Raw genomic sequence first — 18341 nt, 5'->3', positions numbered from 1 at the left:
CCCCTTTTCACCGCGGGGCAATATCCAGTATGGCTAGCCCTTGCTTTGAGACACTAATACCTCCTGAACTGACACACACACACACAGGTACACACAGACACAGCCATGGTCCTGCATTCTCCATTAGCTTATTGATTTTGGGAGGGAGGAAAGGGTTTAGGGCAAGATCTCTATGGGGGATGGCTCAAAAGGCAAGGTCAGCAATGCAATATCACTTAAAAAACACACACACACACGATTTTTCATTCTATATCTTTGCGATATTTCAAACAATGCTAAAATATCTATTTGTGTATCGAATGCAGACAGAGGCAGGATGAAAGAGAAGCTTCAGCCGTATCCTTGATGCAACAGAGAGCCAAAATTGTTCAACGTATTAAATGGAATTATTTTACAACAACTGCTTCTTTTAGAGTCACCGTTTAATATGAATGACAGAGTGCCTCCTTCACAGAACACAGGCAGCTTCAATGAAAACGCAACAAAAAAAAAAATGATGCAAAAAGAAAGGTCCACCCACCCGTTTTTGCGAAAGTAGCTGTACCAAAAAATCCTCAAATTTCCAGAGGTACAAACAAGCAAACAAACAGCTTCTCATGCTGCCGACTTCAAACACGAGCGGAGCTTCCTGCGTTGGAGTCGGCCATCAAATAAAGGCTCAGTAAGCAGCAGGGACAAAACAAAAAACAAAACAAAAAAAACTACTGCATGTGCAAACATTTCCATTGTTTTACCAGTGCTGTTTTGTACTTTGAAAGAAAAACTAAATTTTACGATTTGTTTTGACAGGTTTAGCAGCAAAGTGCTTGGTTTACATTGTTGGTTTTGGACCGATATGAGCGTAAAGCTATATACTGGTACCCATACAATCTGATATAACAGTGTCCCTTCTGTCGCTCCTCTGTAAAGCTCCTGAATGTCATCAGAACTGATCAAATCCTGACGTACCAACTGCCTCTTTGACACATAAGCGCACTCACATCTCACTCATCCACAAGAGGCCAAAATCCAACGCATTCTTAATCCACGATGGCACATGACAGCACTATCTCTAATGCAGCCACCGCAAAATGTCCCTTACAGCCACTCTTACGTTCTCACAATGCATTCTCAATGTCAAATCGCAGTGCCATCCAACCGTACGCCTCTGAAGAGCGCAGAGATGGAAGCGTTTAGGCATTTAGTGTGAATAATGTGGCGACGCACACTCTTAAGTAACTCAGTGTGTGTGTGTGGGCACTAGCGCGTGGTGCATATTCAGTGTGTCAGGGATGAGTAGCCATGCACGGCTCTTAGATAAGGCCTGTTACGGGGCCCTTAGAGGGACAAGCAGAGCGAAGGAAAGAACATCTGAAAAGGCACATTCTTCTGTGGCGATCAGAGGAACCCTCATTCACACAGCCAGCTCTTGTCTGGATCACTCTCTTTATCCCCTTCTTACTTTCTCTTTCTCCTCTTACCTTCCTCTTACCTCATCCTTCTTCCGCCCCTCACACACGGAGGAAACGTATTATTCTTACCCTTGAAGTTTGTTTATTTTAGCCGTAAGTCTTTCATTCAGGGGGGGAAACCACTCTATGATCTTTCTGTCCGAATATAAAGAACCTTGATCTGACCTAATGGTCCCCCCACAGAGGATTTTATTGTGCGTTTCTTAGCAAGTATTGTGTATTCATAATGTTTTTGTTAGGTTTATAGAACGTATGTGAGATTTAAAAATAATAAAAGATGTTAAATTGAATTTCCTGGCTGTTTTAATCATGATAATAGACTATAGGGATGTAAATTAAAACAAAACAAAACAGTAAACTCAATGAAAAAAAATCTCTTACCTAAATGATGAAGGTGCAGCACAGCCAACAGCGACAAAGACATAGAGGAAGAGAGAAAGGCCATAATTATAATGCGATCAGCACGATGATATCACTGTAATTACTCATACATTCCATAGCATTTGCATATAATTATTCCCATGCAAAAACATGCAATTCATTAATTTTACATGGCTGCATTACAACAGGCATTTGGCATTTAATTACATATATTCCCAGGAATGTTTCCCCAACACTGGTGACACTTTACTGTAGGACTGTGTGCGTGTGTGTGTATATAATATGTGTGTACGTGTGAGATGTGCTCTATTTAAGTGGTTGTTGGATCATTAGTGCTTTTCAGATTCACAGTAGATTTCACAGTCTTATAATGACTGTGTCTGCACATGACAGAGCGAGAAGGAGAGGGAGAAAATTAGCGTTATTACCACAGAAATGGAGGGATGAATGGAATCATACACAAATACATACCAAGAACTTGAACAGCATAATGAGTACTTAGACATGACAAGAAAAAAAAAGCGAGATTGTCCGGCATACTGATTGGCTGCGGGCGATGACAGTCACCGATTTTGGCCAATGGTGCGATGGAAGCCGTCCACCATTACCTCATCACAAAACGCAACATCAACAGTCTGTATATATTAATATGCCTTTTCTTTGCCATCCCTACCCCGCTCAGACTCCCCGTTTCTCTCCTCTCACCTCCCCTCTACCCCTCCTTCTTCTTCTTCCTCCTATTTTCAATCTCCCTGCTCTCATTTTAATTACCCAGAACGAAGGCGAAGAGCCTTCGCGAGAAATTAAAAAGGAAAATGGAGAGCAGCGAGGGAGGGAGAGGAAGGGAGGGAGGGATGGAGTGAAAGGTAAAGAATGGAAGGAGGGAGGAGGTTTCGTAGCTTCAGATGGGATGATAAACAATCTATCCCTTTAAGTGAATTAGAATTGGAGGGGGGGGGGGATTTAAAATGGATGAGGAGGGAGGGGTGATTTTTATCATGATGGCAGTGAAGAAGGAAAAAAAAAAAAAAAAAAAAACCCCGAAACACCACGAGGTCAATGAGGTTGAAAGGGAGTGAAGAGGGATGCAACGTTCAATGCAAGTGTCAATTCCGCCTCTATCTCCTCCATACACACCCTCTGGAGATAGCCTTTTCGGGTGCTGAGGACCCGCAGAGATACATTTTGACATTTTGCTCTAAATTCTACTTCTGTGGAGTGTGTGTCTGTAGCATGTTCCTTCACTGTGTCTTTCAGGGATGCTGGATTGTGTCCTCCTTCAGTCTCCCAGGGTGAATGTGTCCCTGCTGTCACACTGTGTGTATATGTGTGCAAGTGTCCCTCCGAGCTTTGCTGCTAGCCTCTGGATTTCTATCGGCACATCTGTGTTGCTGCCACTGTTAGCCAGGCGTGTAACACACACACACGCACGCACACACACACACACACACACACACACACACACACACACACGGATAGATACACACACACAGACACAGACACGCAGCGACAGGAAGGAAGCAAAGCAGAGTGGGGAACGAGGACATGATTTCAAAAGCGCTGAAACGAAATCCTCCAGAGTTGAGATCACAGAAACACTAAAAAAAGAAAGAGATGAAAGCGCAGTCTCTTTCTTTTTGAGCTTTTCTAACACACAAAACATCGCCTGTGCGTTCATTTTTTGGAAGGTAAAAACTCCGCCATCAGTTCCGCGTTTGAAAACTCTGTTCGGCTAATACTTTTCTCCTTTTTTTTTCTCCAGCTGGTCCTCTTATTCTTGTGTTGGAAAAATGATTCGCCGCTCTCATCCCCCTAAAGACATTTTAATAATTCTCTCACTTGCCATTCTCCCTCTTTCTCTTCAATCTTGTCATTTCTTCCACCCTTCTGGCTGCTTCCCTCCTTCACCGGTTTGCAATTTAAATATTTTGCCTTTCTTAAGTGCAAGGACAAAGTTATTATGGCAAGAATCTCTTTCCCCGCTTCCCCTCATTTTCGCTCAACCTGCCTCTCTCCTCGTCCACTGGACAGCGAGGGAAACAGTGTGACAAAGAGAGAGATAATGAGTGTTAAATGGAGAGAAAATGGGCTTGAGTGGTAATGAGTAAAAGTTGCTGGACAGCGGGATGAATCAGACGTAGAGCGGAAGAGAGAAGGTGACAGACAACTGACAGAATGTGTACAGAAATGAAAAGGAGAGAATGGGGGAGGAGGTGCAAAAACAGAGACAGAAAAAGAAAGAGAGAGATAGTAGCCTGGCTGCAGACATCTAAATAACTGCCCACATGTCCAATTTACTCAGTAATTCATATCAGTCTGGTGTCGTTCTCACTGACAGCTGCTTCCCCAGCAGGAAAAAAAAGAGCCAATCAGGGTTTAGTTGATTAAGAATGGCGACGTCATCTTCCTGTGCCAGAAAAAAAAGCATCATAAAAATGGTGAGTTCAACGTGTTGTTTTAAATCGACCTAAAAGATTTCATTAAGTTGTCCTGGCAACCGCCGCTAAGCAGTTCTGTGTTGACTGAAAATGACGTCGATCACTACCAGAGCACAGCAACAGAAAACGTCCAACACTGTTGTTGTGCCCTCTCCGAGCATTCAAGTCTAGTTCGGTGTCAGCTGTGTCAGACTGAATAATGGAGTGAAAACGAAATGGCAATTCAGTCTTATTATCAGGCTAGAGAGAGACAGAGAAAGAAGTTACAATTATTGAATTTAGAGCATCAAAAGGCGATAAGAACGACAGAATAAATGACGAGAAAATGACGGAGAGAGATTCACAGAGACGCGGAGACAAACAGGAAGAGACGGACAAGGAAAGAAAAATAATAATCAACGCAGACTGAGGAAGTGTGATGGAATGAGGCTGTGTGTCTATGTGCAGACTGCAGTGTGTTGGCTTCTCTGTCTGAACGCAGCAAGAAACTCAATGGACTGGGGTCCTTCATTATGCAGCCGAGGCACGGCTGACTGAGGAGCTGCCTGTTTAAACAGCTAAACCAGAATGCATAGTCGACTTGTGTCACACCACCTGATATGCACACACACACACACACACACACACACATAGATAGAAGCCCGTGTGCTTTCATATACAAATTAACCTTCCTTTCCCACATATTCCAAGACACCCATTTAACTGACCACTGTCACTCCTGCACACATTTTCAGACATACACAGATTTACTGTTTTACTAAAAACTCAAATAAACAGAAATACTTGCCCTGCCTGTGAACAAGCACACACACTCACTCACACATTCACACACAGATTCATGCACAATTAAATCTGACAGTAAAGACAGCTGCAACACCACTGATACATTCTCGCTCCTTCTTTGTTTCTTTAATTAAAAGCAAGAAAAAGGGACCAAACAGACAAATAAAAGACAGCGGAAGAAAGACTGCACGCTGGAAACAAGATGTAAAACTTCCACCGCCAAAGCGGGGGTCAGACATCATTAGGAAGGATAACACAGCGTAATGCAAACACTGCATCAAAATACATTCCTCCTCATAAAGCTTATTACAGTAAATATGTGTACTTCTGAGGCGGCTGTGCATCTGCTCCAACAGTGACAGATCATTTCGTCTTCGAAATTCACGGATCATTTCCCGAGAAGCTTATAGCGAGATCGACAACAAATGAAGGCTTACACTCCTGTGCTACGCGCACACAAGCATGAGGAGCAACACATGACGTGATGCATGGAAAGTGTTAGTCGTGCGCTGGGCTATGAAGGGACGGCACAAGCACGAATGTACGCACACATGATGAAATTCAAACACACCTACACTCAGGAGAACAAACAAAAGAACTGAAGAAACCTTTTTCACACAGAGTGTAGGATACATTCGGCTCACCTACTCTAGCGCCGCTCACCTTTGAGAAGACTTTCAAAATATAGAGACCTCTGACTGGACCTGCCTGCTGACACTATTTACTTGCCGCAGGCGTGCTGGTAACACTATTTCTGCTTGACTTTACACAAACATTGAAGTATGTATTCTATAACAAATGGAACACTGGCATGCCTGCATTTGCCTCTGTGCCTTTATTTCTGTCAGTTTTGGATTAAATAACTGGCCCTGCCCTATAGTCCTTGTTGCTGGTAACGCCCTGTGAGGGCCTGACGACTGCGCAGGTAGCCTTAAATTAATCTGTCAGCTAAGACTTTAACTACAAAGAGCCTCCTGGAGGTTTGCATGCGTGGATTCTCAGTCATCCAGCTCGTCCTAGGAGCTGCAGTAAAAAGCAGCTGGACTTCTTTTTTTTCTTTAGGCTTCGTAGACATTTCACCTTTCAACCAAGACTCTACTTCAGTTCTGAGCTCTTGGATGAGAGGTGAAATTCCTGCAGGGTTTTTTTCTGACTTCCACCTAAGTACATCCTAACCAAGCTGTCGGAGTCACTTTAGTGTGCTGACATGGATGTGATCCCGCAATTCCCCACCGTTCAACATCGCTGTGTTCAGTAAAGCATCCGGACATGTTGCTGAAAAATAAATGTATTCCAAGACAATTATGGAATAATTGTTAAAAAATGTCATCAGTAACTAAGTGGTGCACCTTGATTACCCTCCATTACTGCTGGAAATCTATAAGATGACACGTATGTTCTAAGAAAGTATATTTGTGTGTTTTCTGGGATAACTTAGTGGATTTAGAGATAGGAGGGCATATAAAATACTTTAAAAAAATGTCAAATAGCAATTCAATTTAAGATGAATCTGGGTGAAATGACCCTTTAAGTATCTCAGATGAAGAGATGCCTAAACATGCTGATTGTGTAGCTGGGAACATCTTTTAATTAGTTTATTTACTGTTTGTTTAATTTTGAGAAATCATTTGTAACCATTGTTTATCTAAATGCAACAAACAACTCTTGGTGACTTAAAATGTGTTTTCGTGGTTACTAGGCAACCTGTTGCTATATTTTAGTTGTTACTTTAATGATCAGAAAGGTCACAAAAATGCAGTTATAAGAAACATCCATGTGTACAAAAATGTCAGTGCTGCAGACAGACAAAACTCCATGGAGAAAAACCCGACTCTTATGGTAAAGACAAAAAAAATCCCAGACATGGAGCTCAGGACTCAACTTGAGGATGGTCACTTTATGTAACAAATAACTGCTGCATAAAAACCGTCACTCTGAGAGGTCACCTGGCTGAGGTGAAGAACGTGCACAGTGTGACTTGTTAGATAGATCAGCACAGGTTTCTACAAACAGCTACAACTAAACCTCAGCTCCTTGGAATATTACAACAAAACCTGGGTTACATTTATTGTTAGTGACTCATGTTGACATGTTGCTGACTCTGTATTCATCGCCGTAAAGTCAGTCACTAACGATGTGTTTTGTGTGTGTCAACTAAAGGCATATAAACTGGATTCTTTTGCCTCGTCTGTGTGGTTTATGGGCCAATATTGGTGTTGTTTGCTTGGGAAGACAGAGACTGAAAAGCAAGTGTTTAATGGCAAAAGCACGAGAGTTGACAACATGGGAGTATGTCGCTCTTTAGCTTAATTAAGCTGTATTTTAAAATAGTAATCTAACTGCTGCGATAATCTGATTGTCTTTTTGTTCTGAAACTGCAAAGGAATACTGTCATCTTTTTTCAATTGTAAATTACACTACGTTGTTCCATGTATTCCATTACTACTCAGCCTGATGATAGACTTTTATTTTATTTTTTTCCAGTGCAGACCAATGCAACTTTCACGCATATCCCTCTAAATCTGATGTGTCTGATGTTTTGCACTATATATAACACACAGCTGTGCTATTTACAAAAAGATAAATATTAGTTTTGATATGACTCAAACTGTGATCACATAAAAAATGTGCAATATAAATACACTGTATTTGAATAGCATGTGGGACTACTGTACTGCTACTAAAAATGTCTATAGAAGATTCTAAAACAAAGTTTACACTACACATCAGGACTAATTTCTAAACATTAGAAAAGATATCAGCCAAAGACAAATTTATTCCAATGGATTTTTTTAAAAATAACTTTCCATCTTGTTTACATATCCCAATGCCTTAGATATAGCAGGCGCTGCGGCTGTGGTTTGGTGTGTCTCTGCGCTGGCGGATGTGTCTAATGAGCGATCCTTCCCTTCCAGCGCTCCCAGTATCAAACGTCTCCTTCCACTCCAGTCGTTTACCCAGGGACTGATTCTCTATGAAGTCAATGCTGCTGCTTGTTCCAACGCTTCGGCTTCAAACACCAGCGTGCCTTTTGGGGCTGCGCACATATCTGCTCTCTTCCTCTTCCTCTCCTCCTCTTCCTCTCTTTCTCTGCTTTTTGTTCCCCTTTTCAAGTCTTCCCAGGCGTCTGCGAGCCTTTGTCTTCTCCCTCTTTCTTCTCTTTCAAGTCAAGACAGGTGGGAGCAAACAGCCTGGCAGTTTTCTTCTCCTTTTTTTGTATCCTCTTTCTTGTTTTCTTTCACTGGCTGCTCTCTCTCTCTCCCCATCTCTTTCTTTCTATCTGTCTGTTTCTCCAAATTGAGCTGCGAGAAATCCTTGATGTACCATTTTGAAGGAGGGAAGTGTATTTTTACACACATACACAAACACAAAGCCTCGTGGATTGGGCCTGCTATACGTACACGGATATCCTCGCACAAACAAATAATGTGATTAACATGTGCACACTGGCACACTGTTACAAACTCACGAACTGCACATCAGGGCCACAGCGACAAGCGAGGACACTGGTCATGACCTTGGTGTGTGTTTTCTAGAGCTCAGGGAAGCTCAAATCGACAACAGAAATCGTTTTGTGAAGAAACCAATTTGATCCATTTCTGAGGAACAAACACGAATCCCTGCTCATGTGATGGGAAGGATAGGAAGTATTCAGCCGTAGATCTTCTAATTTTATTATAAGCAACTAGTTGATGCCATTTACAAAACCATATGTGACTATTTTGCAACCTGCTTACACACAGAATGTAGATTACTGCGGGTTAAAGCATGCACATTGACACCCACTGACATTTTTTGGAACAATATCAGGGGTTTTTAATGGATTTTGGTTGTTCTTACTGGTTTTAATATGTTAGTATTTTCTATTTCTTTTAGAAAAATAGTTGTTATCTTGTTTGTGCTGTATTCTAATATTTTCTATAATTTTTCACATTTTTATATAATTTTATGTTGTTCGGTATTAATTGATCTTCAAGTTTTCATCATGTTTGTGATGTTTTACATAATTTTCTGTGAGTTTTCCCATTTTTATATAATTTTATCTTATTTAGTATCAACTGATCTTTCAAGTTCGTATCATGTTTTGCCGTTTTATTTTATTTATATATTTAATTCATATTTTTTGTATAATTACATGCTATCTTGTATTAATGAGACTTACAAGTTGCTATCATGTGTTTTCTGCATTTTTATATAATTTCATGCTATTTTATGTTTATTGTTCTTGCAAGTTGTTATCTTGTTTATATATATTTTTTACATTATTTTCTATAATTCTTCACATTTTTATACAATTTTAGATCATTTTTTCCCATCAATTGAACTTACAAGTTTTTATCATGTTTGTGCTGTTTTATTTTATTTATATATTTATTTTGTATTTTTTAATATGATTTTTTGCCAACCTATTTTAATTGATCTTACAAGTTGCATCCCCTTTCCTGTCCTGCTTTATTTACTCATATTGTTGTTACTGCCTGCACTTTGGTCAACTCAGGTCTCAGGAAAAGTGTGCCATACAACAGAAGCTGATTTCATCTGAAAACTCATCCATCATGCTTCCTTCAGATGTCTGAGGATGATGATTATGGACAGAAAGTGAAGGCTTTGACATCCTGTATGTAAAAATAGAGGATGTGAATGACAAATAGGTAAGAACAGCTGAGTAAAATCGCACTCAGTACAGTTTGCTTTATTAGAAATCTTGTTATCACCATGTTGAAGGATAATTGTGTTCTCTTAGTTAGAAAGCTAGAACACTTTTACCATCAGCCACTCTTTTCCGTATAAATAAGTTTGACTTAATATTATCTAATGTATCTGCTGCTACATTTCAGTCGCGGGTTATTACTAAGTAACTGAAATTGCACCTAAATAGACACAATCCTCACCCTCTTCACTGCAATGTCAAACATTCAGTTTTTACACACACATTGCCTTGCAACTCATTTGCATGAAACTCCAATCTGCACCTCTCTCCCCCTGTTTGCGCCATACACACTGTACCTGCTATGAAAACAGCAAAGTGAAAAGCGAAGCACATTTCAAGGTCAGGAAAAGAGCAACATGTCACAGTGTTGCTCGCGCTACTTTTTGTAATGCTTCAAAAAAAAAAAGCTTTTAAATTTGACTTTTCAAAACCAAGAAAAGTACAGAGATGGATTAATAAATAAATACATTCAGTATTTCTCCACCATATTTCCAGGCAAAGTGGAGATGCCTTTTCTTTTTTTTTTGGTAAACTGTATTTCAACTGCGGAGGGCAACTCTTAGATGCACTGCATTTAATACTAAAACAAACTGAAAAAAACAACATGTAATTGAACAGTGAGTGGTCAAAGAGCAGAATCGGCCCTACAGCGGGACCAAGTTAATTTATGAGTAAAAATCCTATTAGTATGTGTCTAGTGGCATAAAGCCATCAGAAACAAACAGAGAGAAGAAAGCTCAGTGTGTGAGGAGGAAAAGGCATTCTCTCTCTCGCTTCCATTGCTTCCGCTGAATCTCCTTATTACTCCCCTCCAAAAATCAGCCCAATTACAGAGCTAATTTTAGCCTCCAGTTGGTGTGTTTTTACCTTTCCAATAGATCGAAAAAAGGGGATTAATACAGCAGGCAGAGGTCGAGCTAACTAACCTTTGCAGGCTTCACACGGCTCACAACACACAGCATTAAGCCGGGTACTGTGTGTGTGTGTGTGTGTGTGTGTGTGTGTGTGTGTGTGTGTGTGTGTATGAGCCAGAAAGAAAAAGAGCAAGAGATGTAGCAGCATGCTCTCTCAGAAATGTGTGTGTAACCGTGTGAGCGAGAAGACGACAGCTTGCATGAAAATCCCCACATTTGCGATGGTGTGTGTGTGTGTGAGTGTTGGAGCCCGGTGCATTATGTTGCGGTGTGTTTTTGAGTGTACACAACTGCCAAAATGTCATTGCAGTAACACAACGATCATCAAAGCCCGCGCTATCTATCCTAAAGACCATCTAGTGATATTCATAAAGAGCATAGCAGATAACAGCCTTGTCATGTTAGCTTCTCTATAATCCAGACGTCTCGCCTTTCATCTACACCAGTGTGTGTGTGAGAGAGAGAGAGAGAGAGAGAGAGAGAGAGAGAGAGAGAGAGAGAAGATGATCATATATGCTCCTGTTGTTAAGGCTTATCTCTGAGATCAGAGTGATGTCAAAACAACTGTGCGCTGCCAGGTGACGACACGTACACACATATGCACCAACACAAGCGTATTATCACTTAAAGGGTTCACACATCATGAGGACACGCACACAAACACAGCCACGTGCCACCACCAAGGACACACACACACGCGTTCGCGGGCACGCACTGTACATCTTCACGCACACACACAAACACACAGTTTTTCCCTCCAGACAGGTGTAGTAGAGTCAGTCCAGGTATTTGAGCTGCTGTAGCACAGCCAGCAACAGCCTCAGTCTAATTACCTCTGGGACGCCAACATCACGCCAGTAGCAAAAGCAGGTCTGTGTGTGTGTGTGTGTGTGTGTGTGTGTACAAAGAGAGAAAGTGAGAGTCATGACTGTGTGTTTGTCTCTGCAGGCAGCTCCAAATTGAAATGTACTTTGAGGGAGAAATGTTAATAAAAACCTTGATCAATATTTCACAAACCACAGCTGATTTACTTGTTAACAGGTCCTCTATTATGCACCCACAGGCAAAAAATAAATAAATAAATAAATCTGAGAATATTTTTAACAAAATCTTTCAAGGGTGACATTTGATTGCAAATAAATATCTTTTCTTTTTTTTTTTAAATATATAACTAAGAGCTGATCAAAGGTTTCGCTTGAGCTGCTGCACCATGCTGCTGGGTAGGGGGGCTGCTTGTAAAGAGGCCTCTGCAGCAAGGAAGTGATGCTTCACAAGCGAGGGGCATAGTTAAGATCAGTGGTAGCCAACATGGCTGAACAGACAAAGAAAAGAGGAAACTAAACTTCATCAGCGCGAAAAAATGAAATTCAAGGACGAGAAGCATCACAACAACGCGCAGCTTGATTTCCCAAGAGGTGTCTGAGGAGAGCAGCGTCGAAACACGACTACAAGGAAGACATCCACAAAATAACAACAACAACAAAAATAACCCGCAAGGTTACGGTTTTAGCGCGGTGTTATGTTTTGCTATTAATTTATCTTGTGTTGGCTGCTTTATGTCCGAGTGTGCGTCTCGTTCCCTGTTCCGGTGTTTCCATGAGAGATCAGCAGCAGCCTCCTGCTCGGTCCAATCAATAGCTTGTTACTGCGGCCTAATGTTTTCCACTGAGAGAGCTGACACACACACTCACACACACACAGTGCACACGCATACATTAACATGCACACGGGGCCAACACAGATCAAAACGTAAATGGAGAAACACATAGAGGAATGGGCACGCACATGTTTAAGCGTTTAAAGCAAAAAAAAAATCTTCGACAACAATGTGTTTTCTAACTGCCTTATGAAACATGCTAATTTCCAAGGTCTGCGGTAAACAAATAGCTCTCAAGGGGCAACATTTCAGCTTTACAGCCTAAACTCTGTCAGCCCAGAGGAGAACAAGACCAAGTTTAAAAAAAAAAAAAGAAAAAGAAAAAGCAGAGATGAGATGAAAGAGGAGGGGAGGAGGAGAGGAACCATTAATACATAGAGAGAAACCAAGCAGGAAATGAAAGTTTAGATTCCTTCCTTCATCTGCCGGGATGGGCCTTATGGCTAAAACCTGTTTTAGCAATTGGATCTGTCATTTTATTTATATGGTACAGGAGAGATTGCGCTAAACTGTTTCGGTAATTTCTTTTTATATCTTACCTCTAAATGTCTGACATTAACAGGCTCCACAAAAGAAAAATAATCCATCTTTTAAAGGCTTGTAATAAGAAGGTCAAAGGGCAGGATGTTCTGTTTTTACAATATTGCTGTGATCAATGAGTAATCAAGTGAAACACCAGTGCTGAGACACAACATCCACACTTCAGACATCCAGAAAACATTGTATTTTTTTTAAAGGGAGGCTAAAGTGAGTTTTCAGTCCATAACAGCAGATGCCGAGTGACTCTGCTGGACTTTTTAAGTTTATTTCTTCATCGTAAACAAGGTAAAATGACTGTGTCTGCAGCAGCTGCCCACCCATCACTGCAAGATGGGGATTTACAGCAGAAAAGTCCAATCTGAGCGGGTTTTTGGAAGAGAAGCGATCGCCACAGATACGCCACGACTCGCTCCATCGATCGGCGCATGTAAGATCAGAGGAAAGGAGTTTTCTAAAGATGGTTTTTAAAGTGGACGTCCACCACAGGAGCATGAAATGCCGGCTTGGAAACATGACGCACAGTTTGGACAGATTTCATCCCATATATTATCACGTTTAATCAGTCCTACAGCTGACTGCGTTCTGCTCTGTTTGAACGTTTCTTTTCTCATCAGCCGAATCCAGCGACCTCTGACCTCCCCCTGCAGCCAGTTATCACGGTCGACAGTGTACTGGCGGGTTTGTAAAAACACAGAAAACGTACCAACTGACACACATGCAAAGCCATTTCACACACACATCCACTTCTGTTTCCACTTCCACTTGTGCACACACTCTCAGCAGACACACACTGACAACAGCACAGCATCCTTTTGTTCAGCCTTTGTTTTGCCGTTTCTACTTTTTCCCTGGCTGAGGGTTTGAAAGTGATTACCGATGCGGTCCACTTCATTAGCATGAGAACAAAAACAGTGTGGGGAACACATTATCACTTCACAGAGAAAGACCGAGAGCTGTCTGCCTGTTTGTTTACGCTGTTGCGTTCGGACATTTTCTACCACTGCTGTCTCACGAGGACAGCATTTTCTGCAGGAGGAAGCAGCAGAGCCGGGAGGGGCCAGAGGAAGAAAACACCAACGGATAAAGAGACAGACAGAGATAGAGGTATAATACTCTCATTTGTGTTATGCAAAACCAAGAGCATGCACCAGGCGGAGTGAATAATCAGATTATATAGCTAAAAGAATATTTTCAGTCGCCGTTTCTCCCTTTGACTTCCTCTACAGCTGAAGCTAATTTATCACATAATCAAATGTACAGTTAAAAAAAGACTTGATCTTGATGAGATTAAAAAGTTGAAAGTTGGAAATTCCGACATCAGAAAATGATGTTCTGTTTATACGAATACGAGTTTCTGCAAAGGTTACGGTCCGGCATGTCGAGTTTACACGGCTTTAAGTTTCGGCCTGACAATCAAACAAGGCAGATGATGAAATTTATGCCTTGCACACTCTTGTGTTCAAACGGATGTGGAGTATATGTTAGTATAATCTGACCTAAGGTTTCGTCTGTTGTTTAACTCTTTCATCATCCAGGAGAGAAATAAAGCGTAGCGAGTCGAGCTTTTTAAATTTAAGGGTCAAGCCCCAGGGGTCAGCTCTGCCAAAGGGTCCTTAAGCAACATTAAATCCACATTATTAACACTAAGTTTGAGAACCTTTCTGTAACTCACACTGAGCTATAAAGGACTGAAAAGAGAGGAACACTTCTGCTAAACATCAAAAGCAACAGCCAATCTGAAGCTCATCAGAACATTCCATGTTAAGACTACATGCATTGTTTTAAGTATTTTTCTTTTAGTGTCGGGGTCACATGAATGTTTTTCAGGCCCTGTCCACACGTATCCGGATAAGTCTGAAAACGCATATATTTTTCTCCGAATCGGCCTGTCATCCACACGTAACCGGAGGTTTTTGGTTCTGAAAACGGAGGTTTTGAAAACTCCGGCCAAAGTGGAGATTTGGGGAAAACCCTGGGTATGCGTTTAAGTGTGGACAGACATAACCGGAGTTTTAGGAGTGCAAATGTCACGGCCTGCGACAAAACTGCTGTGACGTCAGACATGAGACCTTTGTAGACAATCGGAGCAGAATGGACGCGCTCAAAAGTGTACTGGTTTCAACAATACTACAGACGCTTTTTGCTTGTTTGATCTTACAAGCTCATTTACTGCTTAACCTCGAAGAGCATCGGAGAAGGAGGACTGCTGTGACTTCCGCTATTTTGCACCTGACAACCATTCCACGTCCTCGGCATGTTCGACGTGAGAGACGCCGCCGCCGCTTATTCTGATTGGATAAGCTTGATATATACGTACATGTATCCGGATACGTGTAGACGGAGATTTTTGTAGAAAACGGAGACGTGTGGGCGCAGATTTTTTCCTAAACGGAGAGGGGGTGGATATTCGGTTTTAAAAATATCCGGATACGTGTGGACATGGCATCAGATCTCAGGGGTGTTTCTTTCGTACATGCCTCATTTTATCCTCCTCCTCTACTGTATGTAAACTATTCAAGACACATAGTTTTGGAAGAGAATCGTATGTCCAGTCTTTTCATTGATCACACTGCATTGACTGTGTCATGCATGGCGATTCACATACTTTGGATACATCCTCTTCAATATTGAAAACATATTTATTCTACCAGCTTGTATACTGTGTTTTAAATGTTGCTTACTAAAGTCAGTTATTCTGACATTAACACATTCTCCATAGTGTTGACAGCTAATTGTCATTCAAACTGTATGAAACTGAGATTAGACTGTGATAAAAATCTGAAATAGTTACTGACACAGTGCAAGGAAGGGGTCACAGACCACAACCTGATACTATTTTGTCACAAAATCGCATATGGAGATCTTTGTACTCTTATGGATTTAGCTGTCAGCACTATGTGAAGAGATAATAACAAAGAGCAACACCTCTACAGCAGGATGCTATTCTCACAAAATCAAAATTTTCTGGTGGAAATACAATAAATTGAAATAATTCCTTATTTTGCCAGGGGCCCTCTGGAGCCACATCAAGGTCCTGTGGGAGTCCATGAACCACAGTATGAAAACCATTGGCCTTGTAAACTTCCATTTTTAAGACTTAATCCTCCTCCTTTATCCATCCCTCTCTCCTTCCTCATCCTGCAGCCTGCAGGGAGGTACGCAGCCTGAGAGGAGAGGAATGTAGAGCAAAGAAGACTGTAGCACTCCAGAAAAAGCTATTTGGAGGTGGTTGACCTCGGGGTCAGCTGGCTGGCTTGCTTCCTGGTTAAAGGGGATTGGTGGGAAATGGAGGCAGCTCCGGTTAGCCAATCGCAACGCGCCGAGCACAAATCAATGAGGTTTCACGGAAAATGTCAGCTGGGACTGACCTTTTGGAGACTATAGCCTCCTGAGTCAGAGAGGAAGGAGGGGTAGGAGGAGGAGGAGGACAGGAAATAAGAGAGGATGAGGTCGAGAGGGAAGGAGAGAAGAGGATGAAAAAGAAGAAGAGAAATAGAAATGAGCGGCGGGAGGGATGAGGAGGAATTAGAAAGAGATAGGGAACGAAAAGAGAGCTGCAAGATGGAAACAAAGAGATGGATGACGAAAGGCACAAATATAATCACTATCTTGAGGTATAGAAGCCCTAATAAATGGTAGGTTTACACATTTTTTGTAATGTAACTTAACAGCAAGAGAGAATCTAGTAATTCTCTTGACGACAAACGGAAGCTTTTCTTTAAACCCAAATCTTTTTTCTGATTTCAGACAGAAGCTGTAACAATTGCACTGCAAAAAAACAGATATGGACACATCTCCACGGTAAAGATTCAGTACTTTCCTTTATTCTGATGTGAAGCTCTGACATTTCTTCCTATAACGGAGACAGAATTAAGTTGCCCAAGAAGTTTGAGTGGAAATCATTTCAGAGATGGAAAGAAAGAGCAAGACGGGAGGAAGAGAAAGAGGAGGTGACCTTTATTGTCTCCAGGCCTGCCGCTTCCTCATCTTAAACCAGCCCCTGTGGACCCAGGAGGAGTGAGTAAGAAAAAGAAGGAGAGAGAGAGAGATGGAGGATATATACTCTCCATCTGGCCTGTTGAGGATGTGAATATTTCTCCTCTTGCAGTCCAAATGTCTCCTGTCTCTAGTCGGGCTTTTTCTCTCGTTTCCTCCTCAGATCTTTACCTCAGCGTTGCATCTTACATCATTTCATTCTCAGTGTCACTCAGTTTCTCTATCATTTTTTTTTGCAGGTCCTGTCAGAAACCGAGAGTCAAACACGGAGCATGGAAGACATTAATCACGTGTGATTATCCTGTGCAAAAGTCAGCTATGAATATCACATATTGACTGTTAATCTGAAATTGTCAATTGCTACCAGTGGGTGACCTTTAGGTCAAATGCACGAATAAGATCCCCTGACTCTTGGAGCAGGATTGTGTGTGTGTGTGTGTGTGTGTGTGTGTGTATACAGTTAAGCCCAGTATTATTCATACCCATGTCAGGTTTTGATTTCTAGTGATTTTTTAGTCAAAAGGTTCCTTCCGGCTAGAAATGACAAACAATGGTGAAACGTGTGTTAGAGATGACAGCGATAAATTATAAATATTTCATGCTCTTACTAAAATTGCGACATACTAGATATTGCTATAAACTGAGAACAGCTGATCCAGGAATTGTTAATTTGTTACTGGTCCTGGCAGTAATCAAAGAGCTTAGTGAGCTGCTATTAGAGTTAGTTATTTAGAGCGAGTTGTACGTTGTGGCAGCTTACAAGACAGGGAAAGACTCTAAAGTCATATTCAAGAATCTCAGTGTGGTAGGAAGCCAAAAGTGACCCATAACACACTGGCAAGAATAGTAGTACAAGAGGCCAAGAAGAATCCAAGGATCACAATCAAAGCTATCCTGATAAATCACAACAGTTCTGGTACCAACATCTCAAAGCAGACACCTGAGTGGACACTAAAAAAGGCTGATCTTCATGGACGCTGACAAAGGATGTTTCCAAGACAGCCACACAAGAGCTCACCTGACCTCTGCAAAAGCTTGTCTGAACAAAGGAGAAAGCTTTTAGTGATCAATTCTGTGTTGCTTGAGACAAAAAATTGAGTTGTTTGGACTCAGGGATATGGCTTTCATTTGGTGAAAGAAGAGAGAAGCATTCAACGCCAAGAACACCATCCCTACGGTCAAGCACTGCAGTGGGAACGCAATGATTTAGGGGCGTTTGTCAGTTAAGTGAGAAGTGGGAGAGGCAACTTTGTCGACAGTATCACGAGAAGAGACTACGTTAGGCTTCTGAAGGAACACATCAGACAGCCTGCTGAAAAACGTCTCCTTAGGCAGCATTGGACCTTCCAGCAAGACAGTGATCTAAAACATACAGTGAAAGTGGTCAAGAAAAGAAGAAAACAATACCATGACTGTGGAGTGAAACAGACAGAATCCAGAGCAGATTTGAGAATCTGTGGATTAAACTGA

General features: G+C 41.5%; 1 protein-coding gene across 1 annotated transcript in view; it reads right to left on the bottom strand.

Annotated features, from left to right (window-relative positions):
• The window catches only part of LOC110961282 (AT-rich interactive domain-containing protein 1B-like), a 184839-nt gene that overhangs the window by 89193 nt on the left and 77305 nt on the right, over positions 1–18341 (bottom strand).

This window comes from Acanthochromis polyacanthus, chromosome 1 (genome assembly GCF_021347895.1).
Source record: "Acanthochromis polyacanthus isolate Apoly-LR-REF ecotype Palm Island chromosome 1, KAUST_Apoly_ChrSc, whole genome shotgun sequence".
NCBI classification, from domain to species: domain Eukaryota; kingdom Metazoa; phylum Chordata; class Actinopteri; family Pomacentridae; genus Acanthochromis; species Acanthochromis polyacanthus.
Note: the sequence above shows the minus strand (reverse complement) of the source record. Positions and strands in the feature narration are given on the sequence as shown.